Raw genomic sequence first — 14,099 nt, 5'->3', positions numbered from 1 at the left:
AACATGGCTCTCCACTCCTCAGCTATTTAGACCACAGCCCAGTGTAAGCCTGGCTGGGCCCCTGCCCCCAGTCCTGCTCCTCAGAGCCACCTCAGCTCCATGAGCCCCAGACCCGTGGTGCCTCAGTGCCTTCCACACCAGTGCTCCGCTCCCTCAGCATGGGCATCAGCCCCTTTTCCATCAGATGCCTCATGCATCCTTCTGGCCCCAGTCTTGCTTGGATGCCACCCTTGCCCACTTAGACAGATTTTAATAACTTTGAATGTCAGGAAGATGGTCCTCCCGGGAAACACCTAGAATGTTTTACAACATTTCCCATGCTTTTTGCATTAACCTTCAAGCTCTGCATATTCTCTCTAAAATACTGTAAAGTTCAGCCATGATACACACACACACACATACACACACAGGGGTTAGGGATAAATCAAATTCTGGAATCTTTACCTTATAACTAATTCACTGTGCAACCATGGGCATGTAACTTACCCACTCTGGGCCTATGTTTCTTTATTTCTAAGAAGAGGTAATGAAACCTATGACTTAGGATGGCAACAAATTAAATGAGATGATGGGGGTAAAGTCACTTCTTGTCAAGACTCAGAAATTGTCAGTTGTCACATTACTGTTGCATCTCAACCTCTATATGGTCTGTCAAAGCCTGCAGAGTGCCTGAACTTTATTTTATCATTTAAGATTCACAGCCAGGAAAGGATAATGCCCTATGTTGCAGGTGAGGCAACTGAGGGCCAAAGAGGCCAAGTGATTCGGCCAAGGTTATGCAGGCAACTCAAAACTAGTTCTGTTAGCCTGGCTCTCAGATGCCAAGCCCAGGGCCCCTCCAGGTTCACACCACCTCCCTGGCCTCCAGCTGGGTGACCTGGCTCTCTCAGCTACCTAAAGCCTGGAAAGTTTCGTAGGAATCAGGTCTGGGCCCTTGGTCCTCACATGGCCAAGAGTAGCAAGAGTGGCTGCAAATACCCAGGAGAGGAGAGAAGGGAAGCCTCTTCCAGTTCACAGTGCATGAAGGGAAAGTAGCTTCTTAAAGGACCCGAGTAAGGAGAGACCTTCGAAGAACGCAAACCCAGAGTACAGAAATTAAAAAGACTGAGCCGCTTGACTACATAAAAGTGTTCATCTTTTGTAGGGCAAAAGATGCCAAAAGCAAAGTTAATAGACAAACAGCCAATTGGGAAAAAATATTTGTGATGCAGAGGACAAGGGGTTACCATCTATAATATACAAAGGGCTCTTACAAAGTGAAGAGAAAAGGGCAAACAACCCAAAAGAAATTATGGCAAAGGACGTGAATAGGCAATTCACAAAAGAATGAAGCCAAATGGCCACAAACAAATGAAAAGATGTTCGCACTCATTAGTGGTCAGGGAAATGCAAATTAAACTGACAATGAGATATCACAGAGGAAATTTAAAAGAACAAGAACGCAATTGCTGGCAGGGATTTAGGGAAAAGCGACGTTCATATGTTGCTGCTGAATATGTAAATTATTGCTGTCTCTTTTGGAAGAAATCTGGCAACACCAATTAAAACTTTAGGAGTTACGTTAAAATTTTGCATTTTATATATATATATATGTGTGTGTGTGTGTGTGTGTGTGTGTATATATATTTACATATATATATAGATTTCCTTTGACCCAGCAATCTTAACCTGATAGAATCAGTTAAACTACCCTATCCTAAAGACAAATGACAAAACATGCTTATTGAATTATTATTTATATGGTTAAAAAAAAAACTCTCAAAGGAAAGTGTGGCAGACTGACACAACGGAAGACTTGGCTTCCCAGCCTCCCTTGCAGCATGGTCGGGACCACGTGACTGGGTTCTAGCTAATGGACTGGGGGAAGAAGTGATGTGTGGCCATAAAGCCCACTGCATGATCCCCTACCCTCTCTTCCCCTCTGTGGAGACCGCCCAATCTCTGAGTCCTTGTTTGGAGAACACCATCCCAGGGCTGCCCAACCACACTGCATTGGGACAGGAATGAGAAATAAACTCTTGCTGTGTTCAGGTGCTGCAATTTCATGGTTGCCTTGTGGCCACAGCGTAGGCTCACTTTAATGAATACTCAGCCTGAGTGTCCAGCCATGGAAAATGACTGACTGATGGCACAGCACAACCTAGCCAACTCCTCAGCCTGTATGAGGAATGAATTACAGCTAGACTAAGGGATTTCCACACCATCGGAGGAGGAATGTGACATGCACACATAGAGAAGCACATGTAATATCTTGTTTTGATGATACAAACAATGATGGAGAAGACCCTCTAACAGTACACGTGTATGTGTCTGTGCAGGTGTGTGATATGTGCACATGTGGCTATGTGAGAATGGACAGAGACCTGAAAGGATACTTCTAGCTTGCAAGCATGAGTTGGGAGGAAGAGGGAGAACAGAAAGTGAGGAAGACCAAGCAATAAAGTGAAAACATGCATCAACAAACATAGTTTCCCTGAGTACATTTTTGCATTTATGAATGCGCAGCTGTAAACATAAAAATGTTTTCATATTAGAGAATAAAATCTATTTTCTTTAGTGCAGGAGGGAAAAAGCACTGATGTAGCTAGGGAATGAAGGGGAGAGGGGGCACCAGGAGTGGATACAAAAAGTCCAGTCCTTGCCTCAAATCTGATCAAACCTTTCTGACTGGCTGAGTCTGGCCGGGACATCTCCCTCGTTGAGATGCGGCTACAAGCAAGGAGAAGGGATAGGAACCAGGCTTTAGGGATCATCCTGGTGTGGGGGCTGCAACCAGAGGGTGGGCCTGCCTCCTAGTCTTCTGAGAAAATGGGGACACCTTCCGTCAGTGGCTCAAGAGCTAAGCGAGCATGTTAGGGAGAATCTGCCAGAACAAGAAGGACCATAAGGTTAGAGATCATAACAGTCAAAAGTCACAAACTGGGCTCCCAGAAGTCAAATTCGATCATAGTCAGAGTTTGTTTGGCTTACACAGCAATATCTGAAATAATTGGTTCCCAGCATATTCAAGTGGCAGATTTCATGTACACACACACGCACACTTCAAATTTTGTATCTCCAGCTTATAGTGGAAAAAAAAAAAAAAACAGATTATCTGGCCACACTGTGCTCACACTTCTGAATGGCTACAGTTGGCTAGAGCTTTAGACCCTTTAGACAGCACATGTGTTTGCTATAGTCACCACTCCCTACCGGTGCACCAGGTCACTTCACCCACAGACCAGCCTGGAAGTCACATAGGTGGGTGTGACCCCACACCTCCTTCGGCCCCTTACCTACCTTCTCTGACTGGACAAAGTGAAAGTCACACCCTGTGGGCTTTAGTGGAAGACAGACAAGTCTGGATTCTGGCTTTACCTGTTAGTATCTGCAATCACTCCTCCACTGCCTCAACTCAGCTAAGCTGGAACCACATTGTCCCAGAACTTCGCTATGGTTCTGAGGTAGTGTTGGCCAAAACAGACCTTATGTGTGAGGTCTGGAAGGCGGGGTTGAAGCAGCTGCTGTACATTTTGTGCTCTGGGGTCACGCAGGGTCCCAGGCCCTGTGGCAGCTTACCTACACTGCCAGCGATCTGCTGGCCATTCTCGTTGACAGGGGTGGCACCTGGCTTCTCCAGCTCCTTCCAGATCTCCCTCAGCATCTTCCAGTTCTGGGCCAGGTGTGTATGCAGCCCCGTGGTAAAGCACATCAGCTTCTCCTGCAGGTCACCCTGGGCACCCAGGTTGGAGAAGGTGAGAGACAGACACTACTTCTAATCTGTCCTCACTCTTATCCACATCCAGCTTTCCTTCCCTGGGATCACTCAGAGTGACTTTAGGCTCAACCCCAGATGCAGAGAAAGAACAAGTTTCTTCTACAGAGCACAGGGAACCATATTCAATACCTTATAGTAACCCATAATGAAAAGGAATATGAAAATGAATATGTGTACGTACATATATGGCTGAAATATTACACTATACACCAAAAATAGACACACTGTAAACAGACTATACTTCAATTAAAAAAAAAAAGACCCAGATGCAGAGGTAACAGCCTGCCCAATTACATAAGGTCTAACGCCCATAATAAATTCATTTTCTGTATTACTTATTGAGGTTCTGCTTCCCTGATCAAACTCTGACACATCTGTGTGATCTCAGAAAAGTTACTTAACCTCTCTGAGCCTCACTTTCCTCAACTTAAAATGCTGTCTAATGAACGCCAATAATAACACTATAACCTCATATGATTATGGTGAGGACAAGATGGATCCTATATGTAAAGTGCTTAACAGAGTGCCTGGCATGTAACAAATGTTATGTAAGTGCTATCTATTTTAAAACTGCAGTGTTTTTTAAATATTTTTACTGCACAATTTTAATATATTTTCCATATTTTCCCCTTAATAAGGGCACTGGGGATTGAACTCAGGACCTCATGCAAGCCAAGCACATGCTCTATCCCTGAACTATACCCCTCACCCCACAAAACTGCAGTGTTTTTAAATGGGCACTGTACATTTATCTGTATAACATTGGGAAAGAAATAAAGTAACTGAAGATCCCTAGTTTGATCCTTCATCAACTAAATTAACAATATTTCTTCCTCACTCTGCAATATTTTAAACTGTCCCCAAATGTATGTATGTGTGTGCGTGCATGTGTGTGCATGAAAAATGGGAAATTTGAAAATTCTAAAATAGTTCTTTTATTTAAATTTAGTACAATCTCTCTTAGAGTGCACCCCAAGGACGTGATGAAATGAAGATTTATGCTTGCGGGACTGTCAGGAGTCCTCTCAGGGGCCCCGCCCTGAGGGTGAGAGAATCTGGGTTGGACAGAGGGAGAAGCTGGGCAGCGATCCTGCTAGAACAGAGACCTCTGGCCACCCCGCAGAAGGCTTTGGAATCCTGAAGGCCCTTCAGAGTTGTCTCAACCTGAGGCAGGATCTGGCCTTTGTACTGGTCCTAGCCAAGAGGTAGAATAGCCAAGAGGTAGAAACAACCCAAATGATCATAGACGGGTGAAATAAAATGTGGAATATACATCCAATAGAATTAGCCTTAGAAAGGAATGAGATTCTGACACATGCTATAACATGCATGAACCTTGAAGACATTATGCTAAGTGAAATAAGGCAGTCAATTTCAGATCCAATATTGTCTGATCCCACTTATTTGAGGTACATATAACAGGTACATTCATAGAGACAGTAAACAGAACAGTGGTTTCCAGGAGCTGAGGGAGAGGGGATAGTGTTTAGTGGGTACAGAGTTTCAGTCTGAGAAGATTAAAACATTCTGGAGATGGATGATGGTGATGGTTGCACAACAATGTGAATACACTTAATATCACTGAACTGTATACTTTAAAATGGTTAAAATGGTAAATTTTGTGTTTTGTATGTTTTACCACAATTTTTTTTAAAAAGAATTGAAAATATAAAAGATTTTTAAAAACCCTTCACAATAACAACCACACCTCAGAATAAATCCAGTCAGAAATTCACAGGGCTCTGGAGAAAACCATAAAACTTTACTGAAGTGATGTAAAGGTTGATCTTGAGTGGAGATATACCATGTTCATGGAGGAAAAGAACCAATGTTGTAAAGAGCGCAAATCTGCCCAAATTCACCCATAATATAATGCAATTCCAACCAAGACCCCAATAGCACTTTTCGTTGAACTCGATAAGCTGATTCTAAAAATCCTAAGGAGGACCATCATACAAAAATAGCATGCACTCAGAAAAGTGCACAAATTAGAACTGTACAGCTCAATGAAGTTTTACAAAGTGAAACATACCATTTCACCAAGATTCAGATTAAGAAATAGAATGCTGCCCCAGAAGACCTCCTTGTACCCTGCTGCAGTCACTACCACCCTTAAGGGTAACCATTCTCCTGGCCTCTGTCTTCATCAACTAGCTTCACCTAAGCCTGGAATCGTACCGTTTGTACTTTTTTGCATCTGGCCTCTTTCACTCAACATCATGATTGTGCAATTCATCCACGTTGTTGTAAGCTGTCAATTGTTTATTCTCATTTCTGTGTACTATCCCAATGTACAACTATCTCACCATCTATTTATCTATTTTACTGTTCACAGGCATTTGGGTAGTTTCCAGCTTGGAGATATTGCAAACAGCGTTCTGGTACTTGTCTTTTGATCCACATTTATGCCCGAATTTGTAGGGCATATTCCTAAGAGTAGAACTACCGGGTCATCAAGAAAAAGTTTTTAAAAAAACGGGATGTTTGTGTGTGTGGTGAGAATGAGGAGATCTTGCCCTACTGGAGATCAAAATAAATTACAAAGCTATAGTAATTAAGAGGCACACACATGAACACATTCCAGATCTACACACACACACACACACACACACACACACACACCATGGGCACACACAGGCATGCACACAGAACTCATGCACACACATACATTTACGCACGGGCATGTACTCTCGCCCCACATACTCCACCAGTCAGCACAGATAACTCATAGCTGGACTTCCCAGACCAGATAACTGAGTGTCGCGGTCCCTTTCAAGTGGTATCAGAGCACAGGCCTGCAAGTATCCAGGAGACGGCTGATGGAGAAGGGGAAGAGAGAGAGAGAGAACCCCCCTCCCCTACGCCCACTGGCTTTAAAGGGAGAACAAAGTGAGCGGGATCAGAGGGTGCGAGGTGATGGCAGCGGCGCTGACACCATTTATCACTGCCAGATGTGTGAAGGGTCAGGCTGTGGGGCATTCGGGAAGTGCCAGTGGGGGTGCCTGGACCCCAGACACGGAGAGAAATAACCTGTCCAGTGGGCGAGGGACCAGGGAAGGGCGATCAGGACCCTCTTCTTAACAAAATGACAATGTGCTTTCTTTTCCGTCCCGGCCAGAAGGGACTAGGGGCCAGGACAGAGGCAGCGACAGCTTAATAAAGGGCTGTCAGTCAAAGCTCTAAAAATACCCCCCTGCTGCCAGCAGGCTCACTTCTGTGCCCTCCCAGGCTTCCTGCTGACTGAATGGTCCCTTGGTGACACATAAGGACAAATGTTTGCCCAGGAAGGCCTGGTGTCAGGCAACACACATAGTCCCACTGTGGCTGGCATCTGTCCTCTCCTGTACCGCACCCCTCCAGGACCCTCAGATAGGCACACCCTGGGCCGGGAAGGCATACGTTTGCCCTGGGCATCTCCATCCTCTGGGAAGGCGTGGAACCAAACACCTCTCCTCTCCAGTGATTCCCAAGCCCAAAGAGAGCCAAGTTTCACAGGGGATCCCAGAGACTCCCAGTCAGATGGGGACCACAAGCTTCAGGCAAGTTCCCGGTCTGGAATCAAAAACCATCTCAGCTTCTGCCAAGTTCCCAGTTTGGTGGGGGAGGCCCAACACCTGTCCTTGGAGAGATCCTTGTCTGTTGAGAGAAGCATAGCAGCCACTGCCAGGGAATCATTTCTGGTCTGATGGAGAAGGCTCAGCGCTCGCCCTGAGGAACTCCCAGTCTGATGAGGGAGGTAGGGCTTCCTAAAGACAGGTTCTCACACAGTCACAATAGCAGACTTTTAGCCAAAATGTTCTTAGAGTCAAGTGGTCCTCAAACTTTACGGCATGTCCAATTCACTGGGAATTTTTTAAAATATAGAATTCATTCTGTAGGCCTGGGGTGGGCCTGAGCTTCTGCACTTCAGACAAGATCCCCAGTGATGCCAGTGTTTGCTGAGTAGCAAGATGAGACATAGCAAGAGTGTAAATAACCAAATTCTATTGGCTGTTCTGCTGCCAGAAAGAACCCTAAGCTGATGCTACCTGGGAGGGCTTCTGGGAGGAAGTAGGTAGAATCTGATGGGCAGAGGGAGAACTCTGGAGTCAACTGACCCTAGGTCCAAATCCTGGCTCTGGCATTTTATTAGCTGTGTGGCTTTGGGCAAGTTTCTTGACCTCTCTGAAATGAGGGCAACAATGGCCACACCTACCTCACAAGGTGGTGTGAACAGATGGTACACTAGCACAGGCCTGGCACACACCTGGCACATGGTAGGGGCTCAGGATGTGCCAGCCTCTGCTTTTATAATAAACGGCAACCACTGTGCCCACACCTGAGAGGGCCGAACCTCAGACCGAGCTGGAAGGGGGCTGCTCCTAAAGGCGGGGATGCAGACAGGCCCTGAGCGTCAGGTGGACGGCCGTGGAGGTACTGGCCTTTCCGAGCCTGTTTCCTCACCTGTAAAATGGAGATCATAGCAAAGCCTGTCTCTACGGATGTAGGGAACTCCTACACGTGCAGCCGTAGTGCACAGCGCCTGGCACACAGTAGGCGCTCAGTAAAGCTCTCTCCGGGCAGGGGACAGCAGTGCAGGGGGCCCCGTTGGCCCGGGGCAGGCTGAGCGCAGGAAGCCAGCGCGCCCGCCCCGCCCCCCACCCCCGCCCCCACCCGCACCCCGAGGCCGCCTTTGAGCCCTGCGCTGCGCTTTGAAGTCCCAGATGGGCCTGGAGGAAAGAGGATCCCCGCGCCCAGCCCCCAGCCCGCACCTGGATAAACACGCGCCGCCAGCCCCGGACCGACGGCCTGGCGGCAGGGACGGCCAGGCGGCCGGAGCGGCCCGGCAGCGGCTCACTTCAAAGCGCCAGCGGCCGCCAGCGGGAGGGGGCCCTAATCAGGCCCGGCTGCCGCCGCCTGGGCGCAGAGCCCTGCCCGCCCGGCCCGCGCCGCCCCCGCCATCTGCTCCGCGTTAGAGCGCGCACCGATGGGGGCAGGGGCGGCGGGGATTGAATGGCAGAGTCACGGGCTGTCCGAGTTGGGAGGCCCCAGCAGTCATCTTCCCCAGGCTAATTCCATTACGTCACCACTTCATTAATTCATTCGTTAATTCAGGAAATATGTATTGAGTGCCTGGTGGGTGCCAGGCACCGTGCTAGGCAAGGGAAATACAGTTGGTTCCTTCATTCATTCACTTAACGAATATTTGTTGAATTTCTATATCCTAGCAGACCCTGGGAGTACAATTCATTCATTCATTTGCTCATTCATCCAATAAATAGTTTTTGAGTGTCTACTATGTGGTATGTGCTGTCCCCAATATCTCCCTCCAGCCCCACTGCCCAGCCACCCCTAAACTAAGCACCAGCTCCTCCTTGCTCTCTCTCTCCCACGTCCATGCTTTAGCTCTTGTTCTCTCTGCCTGAAATGCCCCCCTCTGCCCTGAACAAACTCCTATTCATCCTACAAGAGCCCAATATAAAAATGAAGGCTCCTTTGTGAAGCCTTCCCCTCTCTGGAAGTCCCCATCCTAAGCCCATGCGGTGCCTCCCTCCCACTAGAGCACACTGAATGAACAGTGATCTATTCCTTAGAAAGATCTGTGTGCCACGCCCCACTCCCAGCTCCCACCTGGGCCCTACCAGTCACCAGTTGTGTGGTTGTGTAACATCTCTGTGCCTCAGTTTCTCATCAAGAACCAAGATCCTCTTTGCAGGGTTGTGGGTTAAACCCAAGGCCAGGCAGGGTGGGGCAAGAGCCCAGTAGAAGGCAGCAATGGTTTCCTGATCCTCTTTACAGCCCTCTGGCTCCAGGAATCAAAGCTTGGTTCATGCACCTCCTCCTGGAAGCCCTCCTAACCTCCTGAGAACAGGCTTACTCTCCCTCTGTTGAGTTCTTGCCAGTCTAATTCAGCCTACTGGCCACTATCATCCAGCTCCTGGCTACTTGGGACCCACCAGGCCCCATGCTCCAGGGTGCAGGGAGCTGGCCCTGTGTCTCTCTTTTCTCCTCCTGCAGAGCCTGGCACATCACTTAGCATATCACACATCCTGGATCCAGCAGATGAGGGTCCCTCTCAGGCCCTTGCTCTGCCCAGTGGGGAGTCTGGACTACGTAGGCCACTCGAGTACTGGGCTACAGCCCCCAGGGTGCAAAGAGGTACCCTGAGAGCGAGAGTTTCACCCACAGGAGGAGTGGGCGGTGGGGCGAGGGCGGACACAGGCTGCCGTCTCATGCCAACTGCCATAAAGAGGCAACACCAGGGATAGAGGCTGAGATGCCTGTGCAGGAGGCCAGCAGGCCAGAGCAGTCAGGGTTGTCGGGGAGTCTGAAAGGGGCTGGTTACCTAGAGACGCTGGCTGGCAGACAGACAGACAGATAGGAAAAGCACTGGACCCCTGGGGTCATGGCCTTCCCAGGCTTTCAGTACCCCTCTCCATCCTCTGCTTCCTGCAGAGCTCACAGCCTCTGTCCCTGATGTGGCTTCTGTGTCTCTCTTGGCCCCTTGGCCACCTGTGGGTCAGTGAGAAGGAACTTGGAAGAGGAGGTACTTGGAAAAGTCCCAAGCACAGGGCCTGTAGTAAATGCCTAGTGGCTGTTTTGAGGGAAAGGAAGTGATTTTTGTGTTTAAGCCATAGCCTCATGACAAAAGGCACTCACTCGCTGCGGGAGATGGAGGGGTCCCCTGAGAACATGAGTGAGAGGATCTGGGAAGGCAATCCAGGCAGTGAGCCCTCCTGTGGTCCCTCGAAGCGGAGTGCACAGCTTCCCGCCACTTTCTCCAAGCGCATGCTGCATTCTCAGTCCCTAGGGGAAGAGGAAGTCTTCCTTTGGTAAGTTGGTCCCCAAGCAAGATAGAGCAGAGCTTCATGCTGGGCCTTCTCCTGCCGAATGGGCTTTTTTTTTTTTTTTTTGGAGGGGGGAGTAATTAGGTTTATTTATTCGTTAGTTTTTCAATGGAGGGGATTGAACGCAGGACCTCGTGCATGCCAAGCATACGCTCTACCGCTTGAGCTCTACCCTCCCCCAAGTAGGCTTTTTGAGGGTACAGCTGCCTTAGCTCCACAGCCCCAGGAGCAGACCCCGAGGTGAGGATTCAGGCACACATATGATGTGTTCAGGAAGTGCTCTCAGGGGGACACTGGCAGGGGAATGGGGGGAGCAGGGTGGGGAAGAGCAGGACCAAGCACAGTGTGATCTCAGGCAAAGCACCAAAGAGGGCAGCTTCAACCTGATCCCGTAGGGGGCCTCTGGAGGGTGAGTTACACCCTGGAATTGTTCCAGCTGGGTCAAGGGGGCTTTCACACGCCTGTACTAGGCGGGGCATGTTAATTCCCAGGCACTTTAGACTCTTCGTGCTGTGGACAAAAAGAGCTGGAACCCCCTAGGAGTCCTCCAAAGAACAGCCCTAGGTGCTGGCCCCTGACAGCACCTACAAGTGGGGCTAGGTGCTCAGAAATGATTAAAAAATGGGAGGGCCCAGTGGGTTGTCCACCAATCCAAGATCTTCTTTGACCCTACCCCTTTGAACACTTTCTGGGAAAAGAGCCTCTGGGGGCCATCCCAGGGCATGGCAGGCAAGAAGATTTCCCCAGATGCTCAGGGCAGAGCCAAAAGGTCTGAGGGACCTGTGGCTCAGGGTCAGGGTACCTACTGCTGTTGGGTAGGGGGCCTGGCACATGTGGCCTGAGGGGGTTTTCACCAAGTCATGGTTTGACCAAGTTACTGCCCAGTTGAAAGAAGCTCCCCCTCAGAGTCAGGATAGGCCAGGGTTCAAGAGCCCGAGAGTGCCATGGAATCTGGCACCAGCATTTTCCAGCAGCGTGTGATTGGGCAAGTTATTTTACCTCTCTGAGCCTCAGCTTCCTCAGCAGTAGAATGGAGATAATTATACCAATTGATGAGCACTTGCAACAAGCCAGGTGGTGCCAAGCTGGTTTGAGACTGCTGGGCTTCCCAGGTCCATACATCTCATTTTTCACAGGTAGTGAGGCCCATTCAACCTTTCCAACCAACCACCTGTCTTGAATTCCATTCATGTCATCAGTATTAAAAAAAAAATTTACTCCTAACAACCCTCATGCTAATTAACAAATTCTTGATGTTAACTTTGATAACAATTTTTGAAGGTGTGGATTCCTGATGAGGACCCTTCATATATTACTGAACTATCCCTGGCAAGGGGACCATGTACAGATGCACAGGTTGTGCACTGCACAACTTCAGGAGGTACCATCACAAAACCATAGTATGAATGGCACCTCCTGGAACTTTCTAAGTGCTCGACCTGCTCCACCTGCTCCCTGAAGCCCTGAACCTAACCAGGTAGAGTCCTGATTTAGGTAGTTCTGATGTTAACCTCCACCTCTAAGATCCAGAGTCATCTTGTGTGCACACATTCATCACATGATTAATAGTGAAGCATTTTTAAGGTAACCACATAGGCAGTCAAGGAAGCACTTAGCCCCATGCCTGGCACACACTAACTCAGTAAACAGTACTGTTATTTTGATACTGCCTCCAGCATTTTTCTGCTCAACTACCAGCACTAGAGTGAACTTCAGCATTCAGAGTCCTAGTTCCAGCTTTGGAGACCCTTCTGGGGGACCCCAGCAGGCTAGGAATTCCCATCCTGGCCCCCAGCTCCCACCCACCAAGCCTCCGCTCCCACTGAGAGGGCCCCCCAGAAGCTAGTCACTTCCCCTAGGGAGATAAAATGTTAGATCGCGATGTCCTTCTCTTCTCAGTGTTCAAAGCTACCGCCGGTCCCCACGTGGCCAGCTTGATTTGTTTCTTATCTTGAATTTTTTTTAATCGAGCAGATCCCCTCCGGTTACTTTTCCACAGCATCTTACAGCATCTTTGGAGCAAGCAACAAAAGCATTCTTTTTGGAGCCAGTCGGGGGGGCCAGGGCAGAGACACTTCAAAGGGAATGCAAAGCGGCAGCGATGTCCCTGTCATTGTCCTCCCCTGCGTGTCTGCCCCCCATTGTCCTGAGGCTGCCCTGAATAGGCAGGCACAAAGGCCACCGTTCAAAGTGGGCACCACATGCTCCATCAGAAGGCCAGCCTCTGCCTCTGCTCTGTTCCCTTCATCCTCACACACACAGGTTTCCAGCCCAGGGAGGGGAACTGGCCTTGAAGTGAGCTTTTTTCTTCTCTCTCTCTCTCTCTCTGTCTCTCCCTCTTTCTTTCTCTCTCTCCTCCTAACCCAAACCTTATGATTATATTTTGAAGTGGCCCCTATTGGCAACCTTTCCCTCTTATTTTTTCTACAGAACAAGGACGATTCACCCCATGCTGCAGGCTGCTGTAGGACCGCTGGGGCTTTCCATGGGGTGGGAGCCGGGGTGGGACTGCTTTCCCCTCTGCAAGGGAAGCAGAGGGGGAAAATCCCACTCTTGGCCCCAGGGAGTCTGAGACCTGCTGAGCTAAATGGGGATTTAGAAATAGATTATCTAAACTCAATTTTATAGAAAAAAGGAACTGAAGCCCAGAGATGGGAAGCAACTTGTCTATTGTTATCCTCATTTGAGGGAGAAGGAAATGGAGGCTCAGAGAGGTCAAGCAACTTGCCCAGAGTCACACAGCTGGTTAGTGGCAGGGTTGGGATTTGAACCCAGCTCTGCCAGACTCAGTGGGACACTGAGCAACATTTGTCCTGTGGTCTTGTGTTTCTCTTCGTAGACACACTGTGTGCAGTGTCTCCAGGCAATGGCTGGGATTAGGTTCTTTGGGCGATGAGGGGGAGGGTGAGAGAATCACCTCCCTGAATCAGGTCAGTGAATCTGGATTGAGGAGCTTAGTGATGTTCTCCGCCCCGAGGGGAGCAAGCAGGGCAGACTCCACCTTCCAACGGCTCAGGGTCCACAGGAAAGGTAGGAGGTGCTTATGTGGAAGCAGTCTGGCCACGTGACAACAGTGGAGTCCTCAGAGTCAGCCAGGACCTGGGTTCAAATCCTGCCTCTGCTACCAAGCTGTGTGACCTTGGGCGATCATTTGCAAGATGGGAGTGGTGGTGTCCAGCCTGCATGAAAAGGGGCTCAGGCAGCACCCGGCACACAGTCGGTGCTCAAAGAGTGGTGTAGTTGTCGTTATTTTATAAAAATCAGGGAACTGGACGAGGAAGCAAGAGCTCTATTTGAGGCCTGAGTGTCAGCCCGGTGGGGCAGTTAGAAGACCAGTCAGGGGGTGTTGCTGGGTTAGAGGGGTGAGGGCAGAACTGGGACCTCAGAGGGTAGGAGAGGGCAGGGAGAGGGGCGACGGATGACAGCAAGAACAGGGTTAAGCAGACCTGGCCTTGGGGCTGGCTTTAGGGATGATTCCAGAAAGAACCCAGACCCTCAGGAGAGATGGGACAGGG

Source organism: Vicugna pacos, chromosome 9 (assembly GCF_048564905.1).
Source record: "Vicugna pacos chromosome 9, VicPac4, whole genome shotgun sequence".
NCBI classification, from domain to species: Eukaryota; Metazoa; Chordata; class Mammalia; order Artiodactyla; family Camelidae; genus Vicugna; species Vicugna pacos.
This window is presented reverse-complemented; position numbering follows the sequence as displayed.